This window comes from Macrotis lagotis, chromosome 1 (assembly GCF_037893015.1).
Source record: "Macrotis lagotis isolate mMagLag1 chromosome 1, bilby.v1.9.chrom.fasta, whole genome shotgun sequence".
In the NCBI taxonomy this organism is placed as follows: Eukaryota; Metazoa; Chordata; class Mammalia; order Peramelemorphia; family Peramelidae; genus Macrotis; species Macrotis lagotis.
In genome coordinates, this window is record NC_133658.1 from 56,018,273 (window position 1) to 56,040,436 (window position 22,164).

Here is a 22,164-nt window from a genome sequence, read left to right on the forward strand (position 1 = left end):
ACTTAATTTGTGGACAAAATAGAAAAAGAGAACATTAATGAATTTAATATGTATTTAAAAATTAGAATAACAAATAAGCAAACAAATGAAGCAAAAAAATCAATATAGAGATTATACACATAACTCAAAGTTGGTTCTCTGAAATGACTAATAAAATTGAATTGTAGAAAGGAAAAAAAAGCAGAGAGAGGAAAACAATTCATATAAAGGTGACAAAAACTTAAATGGAAAACTCAAACAGAAGGTCTGAAACTGAATGTGATGTAATTATAATGGCCAAACTTGTCCCTGAAGAAGAGAGGATAACATGTACCTTTCTACCCTTCTTTATTGAGGTGGGAAAATGGTGCCGGCAGGGGTGGGGTAACAATGCATATACTGTCAGAATTGGTTAGTTTCACTGAACTTTTTTTTTTCTTTTCTTTTTAGGTCTTTGCTGCAAGGGTTAGATCTCTAGAACTGGTAGCAGTTGGTGACATTTCAATCTAAAGATATAAAAATAAAATGAATCAATAAAACTTTAAAATAATTGCTGATTATTGATGAGTGGTCTAATTAAAGGAAGGATCATAAGAGTTAAAATTCCAGAGAACCTGGCAAAATTGAGGGGAATGAAGAGAAGAAACCCTTTGTAAAAAATGGATTTTACCTTAAGAGTTGATGCTTTTCAAGGAATCTTCTAATGAATTATACCTAATAACTCCCACCTTCTAACATTTGCAGTGAAATGGAATGAAAAGGAAAGGATCAGAGAAGGTTCTAAGTTTTTGAAGACCACAGACAACAAGAATATCAAAGAATAAAAGGACTTTAACTATTTAACCCATGCCAGAAACAACTCTAATAATATGCTAGATTTGGAAACCAACATAAAACTCTCAGATTAATAACTTATTGATCAGAAAGTGTTTTTATTCATTGGAAAGGTTTTCCCAATTCCCTTGAGGGTCTTTATACTTCAACATTTTTAAAGGCACCTACATTATGTAAGCCTCCGTAGAAAGTACAATGAAATAAGAACTGGATTTGGAGTCAGGAAGACCTGAGTTCAAATTAAACCCTAGACTTTTATTATCTACTTAGTTTCCCAATATGTAAAATGTTAGTGATAATAGCATCTTCCTACTAGGGGTGTTCTGAAGAGATATTTGTAAAGTACTTTACAGACTTTAAAATGTTAGATAAATGCTACTATTATTAAGCCACTATGCTAAATCTAGGACTACAAGAGCAAATGTTAGGAACTCCAAACAATTCATGGCTTCATGGAACTTATATTCTGGACAGAGAGGGGGAAATTTAATACAATATAAGTATAATGTTATTTAATACTATTGAATATTAATAAAATACTTAATATACAAGTATTAAGGTAATTTGAGGAGGGAGAAACCACCAAGGACCAAAGGAATCTGGAAAGATTTTTTGGGGGAGGATAGTAGCCCTTGAACTGAGCTTTAAAATCTTGGAATTTTGAGAGAAAAAGTGGAGGAGGAAGTGTACACAGGTATGGGAAATAGCCTATGGGGAAAAAAAAGATAGGAGAAAGAATTCTGAGTGTAGGAAGCAGTAGACAGGTCAGTTTGGTCAAAATGTAAAGTCCATAAAAGGGAGTAAGATGAACTGCAACTGGAAAGTTATGTGGGAACCTGGTTGTAGAGGGGATTTCTTTTTTAAAAGTTTGGCTGTCCTTGCCTGGAAATCATTGCTTATATAAACTTCATATGGTATTGGAAATGATCTTGAGAACTTGGGTGGAAACAAACAGTAGAATACAGGGGAACAAACTCTGGATTTTTAATCAGAAGACCTTTAGATCTTAGTTTTGCCATTTTCCTACCTATGTGACCTAGGGCAAGTCAATTGACACCTATGGATTTCAGTTTACTGTAAAATGAGGGTCTCAGATCAGTTAGCCTCTAAAGTACCTTTCAGTTTTTAAATCTTTGATTCTATGATTTTTATAACTCATTTTATAGAGGAAGCAAATGAAATTCCTAGAGGGACATACCTTAGCCATGGTCTCATCTCTTCTCATATCTTCCTAATTAGTGACACAGTCATGATTAGAATCCATGTCTTTTGACCACTGATCTTTCTTTTTTTGAAAAATTTCATTTGAAGTATTAATCCCTAATTGCCCACTACTATCACAATTGTCTGGCTTGTAATCGCAGACCAAAACATCTCAACTGAGTTTTAAGAGGGGAAATATGTAGATTCCAGAGAGAGAGAGAGAGAGAGAGAGAGAGAGAGAGAGAGAGAGGAAGAAGAAGAAGAAGAAGAAGAAGAAGAAGAAGAAGAAGAAGAAGAAGAAGGAAGAAGAACAAAGAAGAACAAAGAAGAAGCAGGAAAGACTTAAAGATGAGAATTTGTAGCAGCAACTTATTCTAAGGATCTAAGCCTCTTCTTCACCTGTTGAATTGCTACCCATTTTTAAACTCAGCTTAAATATTACTTTTCTGATCTACTCTTTACATATTTTACACTTTGTTTTGCTGTGCATTTATCCATTGAAATTAAGGGATCACATATTTTAACTATCTGTTTTATCACTCCTAATGGACTGCAAGCTCATTGAGGGCAGGGGCCATGTCTTAACCGAATTTTATATCTTCCACATAATGAAACACAATGATTTGCACATAGCAGGTGCTTTATTGAATAAATGTACACAAATGAGTGAATGAAACAAAAGTTCCTTGAATTAGATGGTTGTCTTATACTCCTCAATGCAAATTCATTATGTACTTGCTAGATACTAAACCCCATGGCAATCAAAGAGAGAAATGAAAATGAATTAAATTCAGTATTATCTTTAAGGAGTTTAGAGGCTATCTTCATGGATAAGTACAGAGAGAACTGTAGAAGAATTTCAAAAAATCCGATCTAAGTGAAAGGCAAGATTTAATTGGATATGGTCAAATATATAGCTGTTAATTTAAAAAAAATCCAGATAGGGGCATTAGGCTAGGAGTCAGGAGCCTGGAGAACTCTTGCTGGCTCTTTTAGAGAACCCTAGCATAGGCTGTCAAACTAAATTTGGAGCTTATTTAGACCCCTCCCTCTTATTTTATGAATGAGGAGCCTCAGAGAAACCAAAGTCACATAGGTCAAAAGGAACAGAGCCAGAAATGGGACCTGGATCTTCTGGGTAGCTAACTATGACATTGGCCAGGCTACTTTCTCTGGGTCTGATTTTACTTATCATCGACCTTATATGACTATGATTTCATTAGATTGCACTGTGCACAATCTCTGTATCCTTAGTAACTCCTTGTAGATTAAAAATAGAGTAGGAGGATATACCTTTCTGAATTTAGCTGAGTTGGTCCTTAGCCAACAGGCACACACTGGGACCCTGCTCAAAGCCTTTCTCATTCCATAGGCTGTGCCTTCTAAAACCCAAAGTTATACAACCAAAGCACAGCAGGGTATCAAATGAGTATTTGAGTAGAGGATCTATCTAGAGTCGCCGTTAATTTGATTTGGTGTTTGATGACTCGATCTTTCCATTTTGGGGGTAGAAAGTAAGGGAAAGGGATGAAGTTTAGCAGAGAACTTCATCAAATTGAAGAGTTTCTCAATTAGATTGATGGGACACAGAAAATTCCTATGTAAATCACTCTGAATTCTCTATTAAATTGAAGAGTTGCCCAAGCAAACAAAAAGAATGGGGGGGGGGGGCTCAGTAATTGGTTGATGAAAGGGCAGTTTCTATCCTTTCTCATCGGAAACTAACATGTCATACTCTTTAATTCTCACAGATCTTGAGAACTTAATCTTGCCATTTCCTTTGGGGGTGAGGGTGGGCAAGAGGATTTGGATCCTTTAACCCTTAACTCTAGAAGTAACAATGGTAACTTATAGAAGAACCACAAAGCATTCAAAGAGATAGGCTTGCATGTGACCTGCAGAGGAATTCAAAGATATTCTTCCTGAAATCCATCTTCCTACATAAAAGATTTTTTTTCTTGAGTCATTTCAGAAATGTCTGAGTTTTGTGACCCCATTTGGGGTTTAGAATTTTTAATTCCCCAGGCAACATGATCCCAGAATCCAGACTTTTAGAAGAGAGTAGAGATTTCCTGGGCAAGACTATCTTGGAGGTTGCCTTGCCAGTAACCCCAAATTGAAGAGTTATTTGTTTAAAAGCCTCAGCACCAGACAACTAGAAAGAGAGTTCCCAATGCAGTGTCCTTTCTGAAGAAAGAATGGAACAAGTTACATGAAACTATTATAGCATCCTACTTGGCGAACAAAGCTCATGAATCACTCAGACATTACAGGTCCAATGTGAAAGGGTTAGTTTGTTCAGCAAGCTTCAAATATGTTTACTTTTGAGGCTATGAGTCTAAACTACAGGGTGGTACTATGAATTTTGGAGAGTCTGTGTAGGACTTTGTGGGAAAGAAGGACTCATCATAATTATAGAGGGTTACCCAAACATCAACACCAAGTTCAGTTCTCTTCTTGGGGGCCAAGGGGTATATAGGGGAACATGAGAGCTATATTTTTATGGGTCCCTGTGATCCTTAAGGATTAGGTGTCAGTCATTTTCTGAAGATTGAGGTAAAGGATGTCTCAAATCCCATAGTCCTATCATACATGAGTGCCTATGCAGGATTTGATAACTTTGCCACTCACAAATATCGCATCCAAGATATCGTAGAAATAGAAAGACATTCATATGGAGGGCTTCTATTAGCAAACAGCACTGAATTTCTTCTATGAAATTTGGAATCAATCTGTAGTGACTTTGATTTTCTTAGTGAGTTCCTAAACTGATGATGTTTCTATCTGAAAAGAATAAAGGGCAATTTGCCTGTGATTGATCTTGTTCACTTGATCCAGGTCTGCTTGAATCTAAAATTAGAAAAACCAAGTGGAATGCGATTGAGATGGGAGGGCTTAAAAATAAGAATAATAAAATAAAAAATACAGATTTCCTGTTTGGCTGAATGACTGTTTTTGAGCTTTAGGGAAAGAAGTTATCAGGGCCGTGTCTTCACTAAAGTGGGTTAAAAAGTTTCAAAGAAATTGGAGAGATGGTGAGATGTAATGGAAAAGGCACTGAACTGGTGGTCTCTAGATTTGGATTCAGGACTTATGAGTCATTTACTCCCTGTGTGGTCTTTGTTAAGTCACCTCAATTCTTGGGGACTCAGTTTCCTTATCTGTAGAATGAGAATTGCTGGATCAGTAATTCTTAACTTTTGTGTGTCCGTGTGTATGTATGTATGTGTATGTGTGTGTGTGTATGTGTGGTGTGGATCTTGTTGCCAATCTGGTAAAGGCTATAGAGCCCTTCTAGGAATTTTGTTTTTAAATGTATAAAATAGAATTGAAATCAATTTTTTTATCAATTTTTTTTAACAAGTTCACAGATTCCAGGTTAAGAATCCTTGGATTAGATGATTTTTAAAGCTCCTTCAGATCTATATCTCATAAATCACACTTCTTAGAAAAAGAAAAAATAAAGCATATCAAAATACCAAACCTTTAGCTTTATCTTATGCTATTTGAATTCCAAAAGGGTGGCTCCCCTTCCAGTAAGAGGATTAAGGGTCAGGACTTTACTACTTACTAGCAGTGTTGCCTTGGCCAAGTCATTTCCCTTCTGGTCCCATGAAATAAGTGCAATCCATAAGTTGACATTAGATGTTCTTCTGCTTGTAATATCCTACGATTATATTTGCTCAGCTCAAAAGAATGACTCTTCCAGGTTGCCACTGTTGACTGTAATTTGCTATTGTCAGGCTAGTTAGTTATTTGGAGCAGAATTCTGCAGCAAAGGCAGCCTTAACCTTCCTCATAGGCCATGAATATGCTGCCGTCATTTGCGTTGTTTTTCCTTTGAATCTGACAGCAAGGGAAGCCACACAAAGTGTGGGTGGTCTGCATTTTCTGAAAAGGCCTCATGGAAAGTGAAATGCTGACTCTCCTTGGTCTTCCAGGCTTAACCTCTGAAAACATAGTCCTAGATGAAATAGGGGATGCCGCTCAGTAGAGAAATCTTTCATCCTGTACTCCTGGTCATTCTGGAAACAGACCCTCAATGTGGGGTTTTTATCAGGGTCTTAAATAGCTAGATGGCAAGCCTCCCCCTCCCTGGCCCTCCACAGGCCCCCAACCCTGATTCATAACCTTTCACAGCTGGGGTTCTGCCAGGGCAAAAAAAGCTACATGCTCTGAGCTAGGGAGAGAACTATTCTCCAACAGCCAGGCCCTTGTTCTCCTCTGCACCCCACTTTGAAGTCAATGGCAGCTCTGTGTGCAGGCAAAAATTGCATGGGGGAGGTGTTGAAGGAAAGGAGAAACTGGACCCTCATGTTTCTGGCCCAGACCCGGAGCAGATGTGCCAGGAATCTCACTGGGAAGCTTGTTTTGGGGAATTTTCTAGTGTGATTTGTTCAGATTCAAGAGGTGTGGAATGGCTTTAGATAAACCTCCAATCCTTTGGTTGCCGATCCAGGTCAATGAGACTCATCTCAGAACCTTCTAAGGTTCACTCATCCCCAGTAGGAAGTTTTCCAATCCTATGGAGAGAACTAGGACTCAATTCATTTTCAGCAGGCAAAGGGGGAGGAGGTATAGTAAGAGAATGGTTGTGCAGAATAACTTGATCACCAGAAACTGTAGAAGATCCTTGTATTCTTAATAAACCTTCACACCTTCCATGCCTTTTGCTCTCTGAATAGAATTGGAGTTTGGATACTTTCCTTAGACAGTGGTTTTCAAAATTAAAGAACATCTGGTCTAGTGGGTTGGCAGGAAGCCTAACAAGCTGGCTCTTATGCCTTTTCCCTAGTAGAGCTCAGATGATTAGATTCAAAGTCCTTCCTAACCCATCTCCCCCTCTCCACACCTTTTCATTCTTCTTACACTTTACATGCCCCTTTCCCCAACTTCAATATAATGATTCTGGATTCCTTGATGCTCCTCACATAAATGGATTTTTGCTAGCAGACCCCACATATCTGGAATCCTCTGCCTCATCTCCATCTCCCTGGCTTCCATGGTTTCCTTTATGTTCTATCTAAAATCCCACTTATGACAGGAAATGTTTCCTGATGCCCCTTAATACTAGTACCTTCTCTCTATTGATCCTCTATTTATTCAGTCTATATTTTGTTGTCCATTGTTGTTTGCATATTGTCCCCCCCATTACATTAGATTGTGAACTCCTTGAGGGTAGGAGCCCTGGATAGAGCACATAGAGACTCATCTTAGCTAGCCTCAGACACTTACTAACTGTGTGACCCAAGACAAGTCACTTAACTCTGTTTGTTTGTTTCCTTTATCTGTCAAATGAATTGGAGAAGAAAATGCAAACCACTCCAGCATCTTTGTCACAAAAACTCCAAAGGGGGTCATGAAGAATTGGATATGACTTTTTCCTTTCTTTGGCTCCCTAGAGCTTAGATGCCTAATAAAACTAATAAATATTTATTGATTGAATGAGGAGACTGTAAAAGATGTCTTAGGAATTTTCTATTTGTCATACCCTCTCAGTAACCAGGATAACCCCCATGAAGAGAGGCTATCCTTCTGTTCACCTTCATCTTTACAGAGAGATGTACACAGAATTGTGGACTTGTATTGCTCTGACTCCCCCATTCTCACACCAGCAAAGAAAGACCAATAAAATATAGAGACAGAGAGAGATAAAAATGAACAAAGAGCCAGTGAAGATAGAAATGAGTTAAAAAACGCAAGTAACCACAAAAAGAAGGCAAAAATTCCCTTTCAGGATCACTGCCTAAGAGTCATCGGATTCTTGATTGATTTCTGTTATCACTGCAAGATCTCAACTCATGGTCTATTTAGTCTGGTGCTTGAGTAATGTAGATTCCATCAATGCCTGATGATATTTCATTTCAAGGCAGATATCCTACAGTAGTGGTTCTCAGATGTTTTGGTCTCAGGATCCCTTCAGCCTCCCAAAAATTATTGAAAGCATGAATAAGCTTTTGTTAATATGGGTTATGTCTATCAGTATTTACCTTACAGGAATTTAAAAGCAATCAATTTAAAAAAATATTTATTAAATATTTGAAAATAATAACAAACCCATCACATTTGTACAAGAAGTAATAGATTTTAATGAAAAATAACTGTTTTCCAAACAAAAAAAATTGTGAAGAGAGTGGCATTGTTTTACAAGGGTTTGTAAATGTCTCTGATGTTTGACTTAATGGAAGACAGCTGGACTCTCATATCTGCTTCTGCATTCTATCTATTGCAATTTGTTGTTTGGGTTGAAGTATAGGAAGAAAATTTGGTCTCACGCTGAAATGAAGTTGGAGAAGGAAAGCATGTTTTAGGAGACAAATAATACCTTGGTATTATTATGAAAATATTTTTGATATTGCGGATCTTCTACGAAGGTCTCAGGGAACCCTAGGGGTTTGACATTACATTTTGAAAACTGCTATCCTACAGTATTATAGATCTCATTGATGGAATTCTCTCCTCTACCCAAAATTCTGTCTCATACCCTCCGCAGGAATCTATCCTAAATATAATTGCATTCAGGTGAAGGAAACAAGACCAGGAAAACATTATGTATAATGACAACAATATATAGCAATAGGAATCTGTCCAGTTATGTCTACCTCTTTTTGACTCCTTTTGGGTTTTTCATGGTAAAAATACAGGAGTAGTTTGCCCTTTCCGTCTTCACCCCATTTTACAAATAAGGAACTGAGGCAAACAAAGTTAAATGACCCGCCCAGGGTCATAAATCTAATGTCTGAAGCTACATTTGAATTCATGAAGATGAATCTTTGTGATTCCAAGCCCAGTGATCTATCCATTGGGCCACTTAGCATAGCAATATGAAAGAATAACAACAAAATAATTAAAATTGAATACTTTGAAATTTTAATGACCAAAGTTTGCCCCAAAGAAGAGATATGAGGTAACACCTCCTCCTGTTACCCTCATTTTTGAAGAGGTTGGAGTTCACAGACATGGAACATTTCATCTAATATCAGGTTTTCATGGTTATTTGTTAGTATCACTGGACTTTATTCCTTTTCATTCTTTGTTATGGTACACAAGCAGCTCTCTGGCAAGCAGAGGGAGAGGCATTCATTAGGAAATTTGTGTAATGTAAAATAAAACATTATTAATTAAATTTTATTTTTAAAAGCATATTATATTTATGAGCAAATAGTGACGACCCTTTCCTGAGCATCAAACCCTACATGTTGATGTAGATACTATGAAAGGTATTGAGGAAAGGAATGTGAGTCAAGCAAGCTGCCAACCATGGAGAGATCTTATTGGTTACATACCAGAACTTTCTTCCTAAAGAAGGAAATCCAGCTACAATCTCTGGGGACCAATACTTCTAGTAACAGGGAGCTCACCCCTTGGAGAAGCTTCGCATTTCCAGAATGGGATGGAAATCTGATGGTGGAATAAGTCCTCCCAGGTAGTAAAGAGATCTAGTTCTGTGGTTTTGATCAAGTTTCTTTGCCTCTAGTCTTCATTTTCTTTAACTATAAAATTATGATGATAGTGCTTACACAGTCTACTACATAGGGTTATTGGGTGGATAAAATGAAATAACATTTTTTTGCTATTAAATAAAAATATTAGAATGTAGGCTCATTCTCCACAGGCTCACTGAAAGCATCCTTGGGACAACTCCAGTAGCCAGCAGGATGGTGGGGATGATATTTACCTCATCCTGTTCACACATGATTTTGATTTCTTTGGCCAGTTCTCCATAACTTTGAAACCTTTTCATTATTATCATTTTATCGTGGTGATTAAATCTCATACATCATCGACCATTATGTGGACGCACTCGATATTTCTTCCTATCATAGAGGCAAGATTGGTGAACAAGAATTTCCTACGTGCCTGTCCAGTGTACTCTGATGCTGTCCTCATGATCTATCCATCTGGCTGGCTGGTACATCGTAGCTATGATGACATATCTCTACCTGGCCACATCTGTTTCAAATTGTGCCCTTCATGACAGTTTGTTTATGTATAATTGCTGGCTATGACATGAAAGTCCAACTACTGCTCCATTGTCTAAACAGGCACTACTGTTATACAAAAAACAGGAGATCCCCCTGTTTGTATGTTGGACAAAAATATCTCTTTCCAACATACCTTGCTGGAGAATCAAAGGGTCTTGTTTACTCCCAAATGAAAACTTTCAAAGTATAAGATCATGGAAGACTGGCTATTTTCACCATGAAGAAAATGTATGTTGAAAGGCTCATGATAAGTCTAAATGTTTGTTTACTGGAACAGTCCTCTTGGGTTAGGATCAGACATATTGAAATTCTTGCTGAGGTGAGAGGGCTGACAGCTGAAGAAGAGAGAAAGACAATGTGTCTGAAGAGGGATTGTCCAAAAGGTTTCCAATGGAGCCCATCCCAGCTGTCCTGACCCTTGCGTTCTCTGCGGTTTGCTTGGCTGGCCCCTCCTCCTTCCCAGGGAAAAGGCACAGACTGGTTGAGTTTAGAGGAAAAAGTCTCCTTTGTTTCCTCAAGTGTTTTTATTAGAAAAAGGGAATATCTTTTTGTATACTGTCACTGACCTTTTGCAGAAATTGTAATCAGGTTTCAGGATCACAATTTTTACAGCTGCACCCAATAATTTGATTCAGGTATTTGATTTGTGCACCAAAGCCAAAAACTGGGATTGAACTCACAATGGTTTCTCCTATCCCACAGACAGCAGGAGTAAGAGGTGCCCTATTCAGTTCTCTTGTTCTCCCAGGCAAGATGGCGCCCCCTCCCCTTCCTTGGTAGCCTGCTGTCCATCAAAACCTGTTTGGTTGCTTTTGTGTGGGAGAAATCCAGGAATGACTGGGTCTTGTTGCCATTTAAAGCTTCCTTTAGTTTCTCTGTCCAGATCATGAGTGAAGAGGAAGAGCTAATGGTTGTTTGAATCACCTTTCTCTTTCCTGTGGTACAATAGGGTCTGTGGAACTTTCTGTCCCCAAAAACAGCTACTGGGGGGGGGAGGGGAAGTTCTTAAAAAAACACATATGTACATAGGCATTTCCAAGATAATACAAAGGGAAACTTAGCAAGAAACTTATTTTTCCAAGATTCTTCTGCATCATTGTTATAACATTTTATACTCTCAAAGTCACAAGACCATGAACCAATTCAAATTACAAGCTTGGGCAGCCAAGTTCACATCTACTCCCTTTTCAGAAGAGAAAATGATATTCAGAACAGTGAAGTTAGCTCAAGAGCAAACCAACAAGCATTTATGAAGCACCTTCTAAGTTCCTGGTACTGTGCTAAATACTAGGAATACGAAAAAGGCAAAAGGCAACGGAAGGAACACACTGTCTAATGGGAAGACTATAGGCAAATGCTTGAACAAGTCAACTCTGTATGGAATAAACTGAAAATAGCCAATAAAGTGAAATCACTAGAATTAAGAGGAATTAGGAAAGACTCCCTGTAAAAGGAGAGATTTTAATTGCAACTTGAAGGAAGCTAGGAAGTGGAGGAAAAGAGGGAGACAATCCCAGATATAGGGGACAGCCATCGAAAATACTGTTGAAAGCTGAGTCAAATTTATAAGAATATAAGTTTTTCTCCAACTGATAAATTGTCAAAGGATATGGATAGGCAATTTTCAGATGAAGAAATTAAAAGTATCTATAATCATATGAAAAATGCTCTAAACCATTATTAATTAGAGGAATGTAAATTTAAATAACTCTGAGGTACCACCCCATGCCTATTAGATTAGCTAAACTGTGGGAAAACTGAGACACTAATGCACTGTTTTTGGTCTTGTGAACTGATCTAACCATTCTGGAGAGCAATTTGGAACTATAGTCAAAGGGCAATAAAACTGCCCATACCTTTTAATCCACCAATACCATTGTATTCCAAAGAGATCATAAAAATGAGGAAAATTGGAAAAGTAGGTAAAATTTTAAAAAGAAAAATAAATAATAAAAAGAAAATACCCATATACAACAACATTTATAGCAGTTCTTTTTGCAGTGACAAAGAATTGGAAATTGAGGGAATGTCTATCAATTGGTAAATGGTTGAATAAATCGTGGTATATGAATGTGATTGAATACTATAGTTTTGTAAGAAATCATGAACAGGCAGATTTCAGAAAAGTCTTGACTTACATAAATTAATGCTGAGTGAACTGAGCAGAACCAGGAGAGTGTTGTACACATTAACAGCAACATTGTGTGATGATCAACTATGATAAACTTAGCTCTTCTCAGCAGTACAATGATCAAAGACAATTCTAGAGGTCTTGTGAGCTAGGATCCACATCCAGAGAAGGAACTAAGAAGTCTGAATGCAGACCAAAGTAGATTGTTTCCTGTTTGCATAGGGTTTTTTAATAGTTTTTTTTTTGCAAGGTAATGGGGTGAAGTGGCTTGGCCAAGGCCACAAAGCTAGGTAATTATTATGTGTCTGAGGCCAGATTTGAACTCAGGTACTCCTGACTCCAGGACAGGTGCTCTATCCACTGCATCACCTAGCCGCCCCATTTCCTGTTTTTAAATTTTATTTTATACTTTATTTTCTTCTCTCTTATGTTTTCCCCATCTTGATCTGATTTTCCTTTCATAACATATCTAATATGGAAATATATTAAACATAGCTATCCATATACAACCTTTATCAGATTAATCACTGTCAAAGGGAAGGGGAAGGAAAGGGAGGAGGGAGAAATATGTGGAGCTCAAAATCTCACAAAAAATGAATGTTGAAAACTATCTTTGCAGGTAGTTGGGAAAAAATAAATAAATTTATAAAAATAAAAAATACAATTTAGGAAGAGGACAGTGTAACTGGATCACAGATTATATGAAGGGGAATAAGGTGAAAAAAGACTGGAAAGATAAGAAAGGACTGGTTATGAAGGGCTTTAAAATTCAAACAGAGGGTTTTATAGTTGATCCTGAAGGTCACAGGGAGTCACTGGAATTTATTAAATGTTTGCAAGGGGGGGAGTGATATGCTGAGACTTGAGCACTGGTTCACATAGGAAATAAACAACAGAGCAAGGATTTAAACTTAGGTCTCCTAGAGCAGTGGATATATATAGGATCAGAGGACCTGAGTGAAATCCTAGTTTTACTACTTATTATCTGCATGACTTTAGGTAAGTCATTTAACCTCTGCAAATCACTGTTTCCTCATCTGTAAAACAAGGGCTTTTGATTTCATGATGTCTAAGATTTTTTGCAAATCTAAATTCATGCTAAGGTCTTATGACTAAAAATCAGGGGTTCTTTCTTTAAAACCATTTCTTTAGGTGTCTTGCCCAAACACCTCATTGATGAATACCAACAAAATTACAATGAGGAGGAGCCAAGATGGTGACAAGAAGGGATCAAGTCTTAGGAGCTCTCTGATAAAACTCATCAGCTAAGGACTCTAAACTTTCGAGAGACAGAACCCACAAAGGGACCTAGCGAGGCAGTTCTCCTACTCAAGGTAACCTGGAAAAGAGCAGACAGGCTCTGCTCCCCAGGATCGGAGAGGCGGCCTGCCAGAGAGGTGGCCCGCCAGAGCCAAAGAACATCAGCCTCCCGGAGGCAGCCCTAGGGCGCTGGGAGCCACAGCTCACAGCACCTGAGCTGCACCCCGAAGAGCACCGGAAACAGAAGCAGGCTGATCTGGTAAGCAGGAGCCTCTAGGGCATGAGCCCATTGAGCTGAGGGAGGGGAGTGAAGAGAGACTGCAGAACTCTGTCCTCTGCCCCTGGAACAGGACTCTGGGGCTCTGACCACATTCAGATCCTGACCGCAGTCTAGGCCCCCCTATAGAACAGCAGGACCCCACCACCACCACCTCAGCCCTGTGGCAGAGGGAGGTGCTTATGGTCATTCACAGATGAGGAAGGACAGGACAGAGCCTCACACACTGAGACCCTTGTGGGAGTGTCCCAAAAGCTCAGGAAGCACCCCCAAACCAGGCCCAAGCTGGGAAAATGAGCAAGCAGAGAAACAAAAGGAAGACTATTGAGAAATGTTTTGCAAATGAGCCCAAGAAGGATCAAAATACTCAGTCTGAAGATGAGGAAGCACAAGCTCCTGCATCTAAAGACTCCAAGAAAAACAGAAATTGGGCTCAGGCTATGACAGAGCTCAAAAAAGACTTTGAAAATCAAATGAGGGAGTTGGAAGAAAAACTGGGAAAAGAAAGGAGAGAGATGCAGGAAAAACATGAAAATGAAGTCAGCAGCTTAGTCAAGGAAATCCAAAAAAATGCTGAAGAAAATAGCATGCTAAAAACCAGTTTAGGTCAAATGGATAAAACAGTTCAAAAAGTTATTGAGGAGAAGAATGCTTTAAAAAGCAAAATTGGCCAGATGGAAAAAGAGATAAGAAAACTCTCTGAGGAGAACAAATCCTTCAGACAAAGAATAGAATTCAGGGAGATTGATGAATTTACCAGAAATCAGGAATCAACACTTCAAAACCAAAAAAATGAAAAATTAGAAGAAAATGTGAAATATCTCATTGAAAAAACAACTGATATGGAAAACAGACTTAGGAAAGATAATTTAAAAATTATTGGAATACCTGAAAGTCATGACCAGGAAAAGAGCCTTGACATCATTTTCAAAGAATTACTACAGGAAAATTGCCTTGATATTCTAGAAGCAGAGGGCAAAATAGAAATGGAGAGAATCCACCGATCCCCCAGAGAAAGAGATCCCAAAACACCAACTCCTAGGAATATTATAGCCAAGTTCCAGAACTCCCAAGTCAAAGAGAAAATATTACAAGCAGCCAGAAGGACACAATTCAAATATCATGGAACTGCAGTCAGGATCACACAGGACTTAGCAGCAACTACACTGGAAGCTCATAGGGCTTGGAATACAATATACTGGAAGGCAAAAGAGCTTAGAATGCAGCCAAGAATGAACTACCCAGCAAGGCTGAATGTCCTCTTCCAGGGAAAAAGATGGATTTTCAATGAACCAGGGGAATTTCAAATGTTCCTTTTGGAATGGCCAGAGCTGAATAGAAGGTTTGATCTTCAAATACAGGACTCAGGTGAAGCATAGAGATTGGAGGAGAAGGGGAATTATGAGGGACTTAATGAGGATGAACTGCATGTATTCCTGCATAGAAAAATGATACTGATAATACTCATATGAACCTTCTCAGTTAATAGAGCAGGTAGAGAGAGCTTTTATAGTTGAAGCACAGGAGAAAGCTGAATTCAAAGACAAAATATGGTGTAAAAATGGAGTCAATAGAAAAAGAGGGAAATGGAATGGGAGAAATAAAAAGGAGAGGGGGAATAGTCCAAGATATTTCACATAAGATTTTTTTTTATTACAATGAGCTATTGCAATGATATGGAAGGGGGGAGGCAAGGGGGAATGAGGGAATATTTGCTCTCATCAGAGGTCGCTAGGAGAGGAAACAGCATATATACTCAATGGGGTATAGATATCTGGAGTAAGAAGGAGGGGGGAGCAGGGGGAAGCGGGGAATGTGAGTGATGGAGGAGAGGATGGACCATGGGGGGAGAGTGGTCAGATATAACATATTTTCTTTCTTACTTCTTGCAAGGGGCTGGGATTGGAAGGCCTGCCCAGGACCATAAGGCCAGGTGCATTCTGGGCCTAAGGGGTGGTATGGGGGCTCAGGGCTTCTTGGCACCAGGACCAGGGATCTGTCTGCTGAGCCAGTCAATGACCCTACAGCAGAGTCAGAGTGAAAGGAGAAAGAAAATAGAGTACATGGTAGTGGAGAAATAAGAAAGGAGGGAGTTGCGATCAGCAATGGCAATGTTGGAAAAAAACTTTTGTGATGGACTTATCATAAAGAATGAGATCCACCCATGACAGAGTTGTTGGTGTTGGAACAAAGACTCAAGCACATTTTTTGTTATTATTATTTGGGGGAGGGTGCAGGGCAAGTGGGGCTGGGTGGCCTGCCTGGGGCCATATAGCGGGGTGATCTTTGGGTGTCTGGGGCCGGATTTGGACCCAGGTGTTCCTGGCTCAAGGGCCAATGCTCTGTCTGCCACCCAGCCACCCCTACTATTATTACTATTTTATTTTATTTGGGGTCTTTTGTTTTCCTTCTTTTTGATTTTTGCAGGGCAGTGGGGATCGGGTGGCTTGCATGTCACACGGCTGAGTGATTGTTGGGTTTACGAGGCTGGATATGGGCTTGGGTGCTCATGGCTCCAGGGCCGGTGCTTTGTCCATTGCGCCACCTGGCCATACCTACAATTATTCTTATTATTTTTTTTAATTTTAATTTTTTTCTCTCCCCTTTACTCTTTTCGCCCAAGCACGTCCATCTATATTCATGGGGGAAGAGGGGTATTTTGTTTACTTGTAAACAAGAATATTTTATTAATGTAAAAAAATTTGTACAAAAAATAAATAAAAAAATTAAAATGAGGAAATAAAGATATAGCTAGAAAGTTGCCTAAGTATAGCCAACATATGAGGGAAGTCAAACCAGGGTTGAACACATGAAACATCTTTAATCTCAGAATTTTTTTTAAGTTAGGTCTCTTAACTTCTGATTCAAGTGTACAAATTCCTGAATCCTTTCACACAACTGTGCAATTTTGTAGGATCTGGTCCTGACTCTTCTCCTAGTCAGGTTTTTGATGTAAGAAAAAGTTCTTTTTCTCCTCTGGACCTTAATAAACTTCTCTGGTTTATGAGGCTTTTGAAGTAGATAATCTCTTAGGTACCTTCCATCACTGACTTATTTTAAGGATTCTTGTTTACCTATGATATTGAAAAAATCCAGGGCTCTTTCTAACTACTTTACCCATGAGATGGAAGATTTTTCTATCCCAACTCCATGAGACCTTACTGCCTAAGAATCTATATCTACTTTGCCTTGTCACTGAAATAGCTCTACTGCTCTCAAACTTAAATGAATACTCAGGGATTAGATTGGAAAGCCAGCATTTAGTGCTCTTTGGTGATGTACAATCTACTCCATTTTCACTGTATCATATGAGAAATACATGAATGCAAAACCGTTTAGTAAGTTCTTCCTTGGCATATTTTACCTTGTTGTCCCATCATAATCCCTGTCTTGCCAAGCTCTAACTCTGGTTTACCCACACTACATTTGTCTTTAGGGGTTTTAATTCAAGAACTTCCTAATAATGATGGAGGGAAACACACAACTTTGCTGAGAGGACCAACTACAAATGAATTTGATCTAATCTTGAATGGGCTGTTACTGTTCCTGGCAATCTTTTTCTTCTCTCCTGAATAGCAATTTTCCATTTCCACACAAGTTATTTCAAACATTTCCTTTTCTCTTCAGGTTTTGTAGTACTGTACTACTTCCTAACTTTTTTTTAACTCTCACTTCTAACTTTATTAAGAAGGTAAGGTCCATTTATCTTCAGTTTTAGGGCTCATTCTAATATGGGAAAGGTAGATAGCTCATTATGATGTTCAGGTTACTGTTTTTATTGATGTTAATGTTGATCATTTTCTATTGAATACAGCTTACTTGGGAAGTTGAAGGAACAAAACTTCTGAGTAAAAGCAAAAGTGAGTGTACTGAGCAAGGGGGTCAGATTTCAGAAGCATGAGTAGGTGAAAGTGAGAGGAAAATTTTTGGAAGACTTGGATGGTTGGTCAAAGGTTGGTCAAAGGACTTGGATGTTTGGTCAAAGCTGGTCTGCTCTCCTACAAGTGCCACAGAGGAATAGAGGAATTTAAAGGCCACACCTTTATATCAGGCTGGTAAGTGGGATTTGCAAATGGGGATGAAGGTTTGTAATAGGAATGGGGATTCTTCTCAATAAGCATGGTTACTTTGGTAATGTGTGTGAGTGTGTATGTGTGCTTTAGTCTCTTCTAAGTAAAAGAAGATATGTATGGGCTAGAATAAATTGCAGCCTATTCAGACCAGCCTCTAGAGGTTTCCTTAATCTTTCCTCAGGCATAATCCATGGGAATTGTGTGAAGTAATTGGATATTTGACCTTGAGTCAGGTAGACCTAGATTCAAATTTTATGTGAGGCACTTAATCTGAGTCTCAGTTTACTCATCTGCAAAGTGTGATAAGAACAATCATAGCACTTACCTATCATAGTGAAAATCAAATGAGATAATTTACATTAAATCACTAGAGAAATATTAATTATTATAAGCCCCCTTTTCTCCCTTTAATCTATACCTCGAAATCCTTCTACCATCTCTTTATGTTGCCTCTTTTGATTCAGTCCTTGATGAAAAGATACCTCTTCTCTTTGCAGATGCCTATTCAGCTCTTCAAATTCTCCTAAGTCCTGGCTTAAAAAAACACAACAATCAAATAACATCAAATGTATAAAATACATTTATTAAGTAATGACATAGCAAGCATTAGCCCCGTGGTAAATGCTGTTATTCTTTATTAAGAGGAGGCAAAACAAAGCCCTTGCCCCCAAGAAGCTTGTAGTCTAATAGAGGATAAAAGTGAGAAGTGTATACAAGGAAGAAACATGGAAACCTCATAGAGAAAAAGACTAGCAGCTTAGGCTGGGAAGTATGGGGAGATGCTATTCAGAAGCTGACCTTTGAACTGACTTAAAGGTATTTGGGGTTCTAAGAGGCAAAAGTGTTGAGAAGAACATTTCAGTCAGGGGCAAGGCCATGTCAAACCCCTGAGATAATGTATGGGTAAAGAGGCCAACATACTTGGTTTATAAAGTCTGTGAATGCAAGTAATGTATAAGAAGGTTGAAAAGCTAGGAAGGAACAGGGTGACTAGGTGGCACAGTGGATAGAGCACCGGCCCTGGAGTCAGGAGTACCTGAGTTCAAATCCAGCCTCAGACACTTAATAATTACCTAGCTGTGTGGCCTTGGGCAAGTCACTTAACCCCATTGCCTTGCAAAAAAAACCTAAAAGAAAAAAGGAAGGAACAATGCTATGAAAATCTTTAAATTCCAAATAGAGGAATTTGTAACATTTTATAATGGGGCCACTGGGAAGGAAACACTAATAATTAGTGACCTTAATTAATTAATGATATTACTCTAACCTGCATTTTAGGCAAACCACTTTATTAACTGAATGCACTGGAGTGGGGAGAGGCTTGAGGCAAGGAGAGCAACTGAGTATATATGGCAATGGTCTCAGTGAGAGGTGATGAAAGTTGGAATTAAGATGCTGGCTATGAGAGTGGGTAGCTAGGTGGCAAAGTGGATAGAGTGCCAACTGAAATGATTAAACAGCTATGATAGTGGGAGTGCCTAATTTCTCAGGTTCATAGTGCCTGCATTTAGTACAGTACCTAAAATAGAGAGGCTTAGAAAATGCTTGTCATCTTTTCTTGATTTGAATACTATTTGCCAGATATCATTCAAATGTTGCATCAGTATCTCAAATTTGACATATCCAAAATGAAACTCATTCTGCTTCTCCTAAGTCATGTTCCTACTCCTCCAAACTTCTCTGATTTTAGATTGGTCACCACACAGAAATTCAAACCCAAGGACCATCCTTGCCTCTTCATTCTCTATCATCCGCTATATCAAATAAATCACCAAATATTCTCACATACCTAATATCTTTTTTAAAAGATTATTAATTTTTCCCAACTACATGCAAAGATGGTTTTCAACAATAATTTTTGTAAAATTTTGAGTTTTACATTTTTCTCTGTTCCTTCCTGCCCTCCCCTTTCCCTGACAGAGAGCAATCAATTATGTTATAAATGCATAAGCATTTAAAACATTTTTCCAAATTAATCATGTTAACCTATCTAATATCTTACATATTCTTTTCTCTTTGCTTACTAAACAAACCCTAGTCTAGTTCAGAATCTCAGTTGTATTGTCTCCCAATGTCAGCCTTTCCAATCCTCCAGCCTTTCCAAACTTCCACACAGCTGGTGAAAAGCACAGATCTATGACTCCCTACTACCTCTAGGATCAATTTTTAAAAAATCTTTTAAAAATCATCTTACCTTTCCAGTCTTCTTATACTTTACTCTCTAACTTGTACTTTGTGATCCAGTAACACTGGCTGTTCCACAAAGTAGACATTCCATCACTTGGCTGTGAATATGGTCTCTGGCCATCCCCCTTGCCTGGAACACTTTCTCTCCATTGTTCTGCCTACTCAGCTGCCTGACTCCTTTTATGTCCTAACTAACTGCCCCCTCCCCGGGAAACTTTCCTCAGGCCTTCTTAATTCCAGAACTTACCCTCTGTTAGTTATGTACCAGTTACCCCTTATATAGCTTGTTTGTAAATTGTAATTTGTTTGTAAATTGTTTCCTTATTAGATTGAAAGCTCTTTGATGGTAGGAATTGCCTTTTACCTCCTTTTGTATCCCTGAGGTTCACATAAGTGCTTAATAAATTTTTATTGACTTACTGGTCAACTATGTTGGTTAATTTAGCTTAAAATATAATATTGCATCTAGGTTAACATATAATATTCTTAGTTTAGCATTGAAGGCTCTTCACAATCTGACACCTGCCTATCTTTCTAGATTTAGTTGATCCTGTTTCCTTTACTCATTCTGAGCCACTTGCTGCTTCTAGGATTCATAATTCCATTTCCTGCCCCTATGCCTGGCATGCCCTTTCCTGCCACTCACATCTTAGAAGTCTTAGCTTAAATTAAAACTCAGCTTGGGTGCCATCTCCTATGAAAAGTCTTTTCTTATTCCTCTAGTTATTAGTGCTTTCCCTGCCTTGCAATCACTTGTGTTTTCTGATCTGTTTACATGTTGTTCTTTCTTCAGGATAAACCATGGGCTCATTCTTTATTATGCCATAGAAACCTCTTCACCTGAGGCACTCTCATTCCATTCTGGACTTCTCGCACCGAAAGTATGCCCCACTCCCTCCAACCCCATTGCCTCTTCCTTTGATTGGCCATTCACATTTAAGGAGAAATCCCCATTTAACCTTATCTTCCTTCCTCTCTGGAATGAATCTTTGTCTTTGGATTTTTCTCCCATAACTCTTGGCCAAGGACTTTCTCTCCTCTTCTCATATCCTTTTGTATCTTTCCCCATAAGAATATAAGCTTGCTGAGGGAAAGGATTATCTTTCTTTCTACTTGGTTCCCAGTAAGCTTAATCAATGATTGTTGACTTTACTCTAGAATGTATTTTTCCCCATTCATTTTTATCTTCTCAACAGTTGCTACCATGTCTTATACATTGTGAACACTTAATAAATGTCAGTTGATTTGAATTGAAGGATCTATATTCAAAATCCTTTGCTTTGGAGTAAATCCCAGTCTAACTCTGTGGTGTATGCAGGGAGCAGCCTACAAGCCAGGATCCAACATTTGCACAATTACTCATGTTATTATAAGCCTCTAAAATAGCTTGGGATATTCTTATTCCTGAGACAGACTATATTGGAGCAGGAGAAAGAAAGATTGCTACATACATTAAGGTGACAGAAATTTGGATTTCAAGTTGACTATGGAGGCTCATTTCTTTGGGGATTCTATACTTTCCTGACTGATCTTATAACTTACTTCATTTTATTTTTTTTCCTACTAGGTTGAAAAGTGAAGAGAAAGAACTAATGTTTATTTCATAGGATCTTAGAATGAGAAGGAATCCCCCGAGGTCTGATACTTTCACGAGCAGAATCCCTTATAATATTTTAGCCAATGGTTCATTTACCCAGTTATAATCATATTAATTAATTGGTCATAATCATTAATATTCCCATAGCATTTTAAGATTCATAAATTGTTTTCTGACAATGCCCCAAAGAGGTAAATGATATTTTCATAGCATCATCAATCACATTTCACAGACGGAGAAATTGAGAACCAGAAAGTCAGATTCCCTTTCCTCATTCTCTCTGGAAGACATTGGGATCTATGAAACTTCCATGGGTCCATCATTCCATGAGTGTGAGTATTCTTTCATTGATTTAGGAAAAACAAGGCATTTGTTGTTGTTAATTTGTTTCAGTCAAATCTGACTATTTGTGATTCCATTTGGAATTTTCTTGGCAAAGATAATGGAGCGATTTGCTTTTTCCTTCTCCATCTTAATTTAAAGATGAGATCAACAAGGTTAAATGAATTATCCAGGGTCACAAAGCCAAGAAGTGTCTGAGGTCAAATTTTAACTCGAAAAGATGAATCTTTCAGGCTTCAGGTCTGGCACTCTATCCACTCTACCCCACTGGCCTCCCAGCTGCTCCAGTCTTTAGT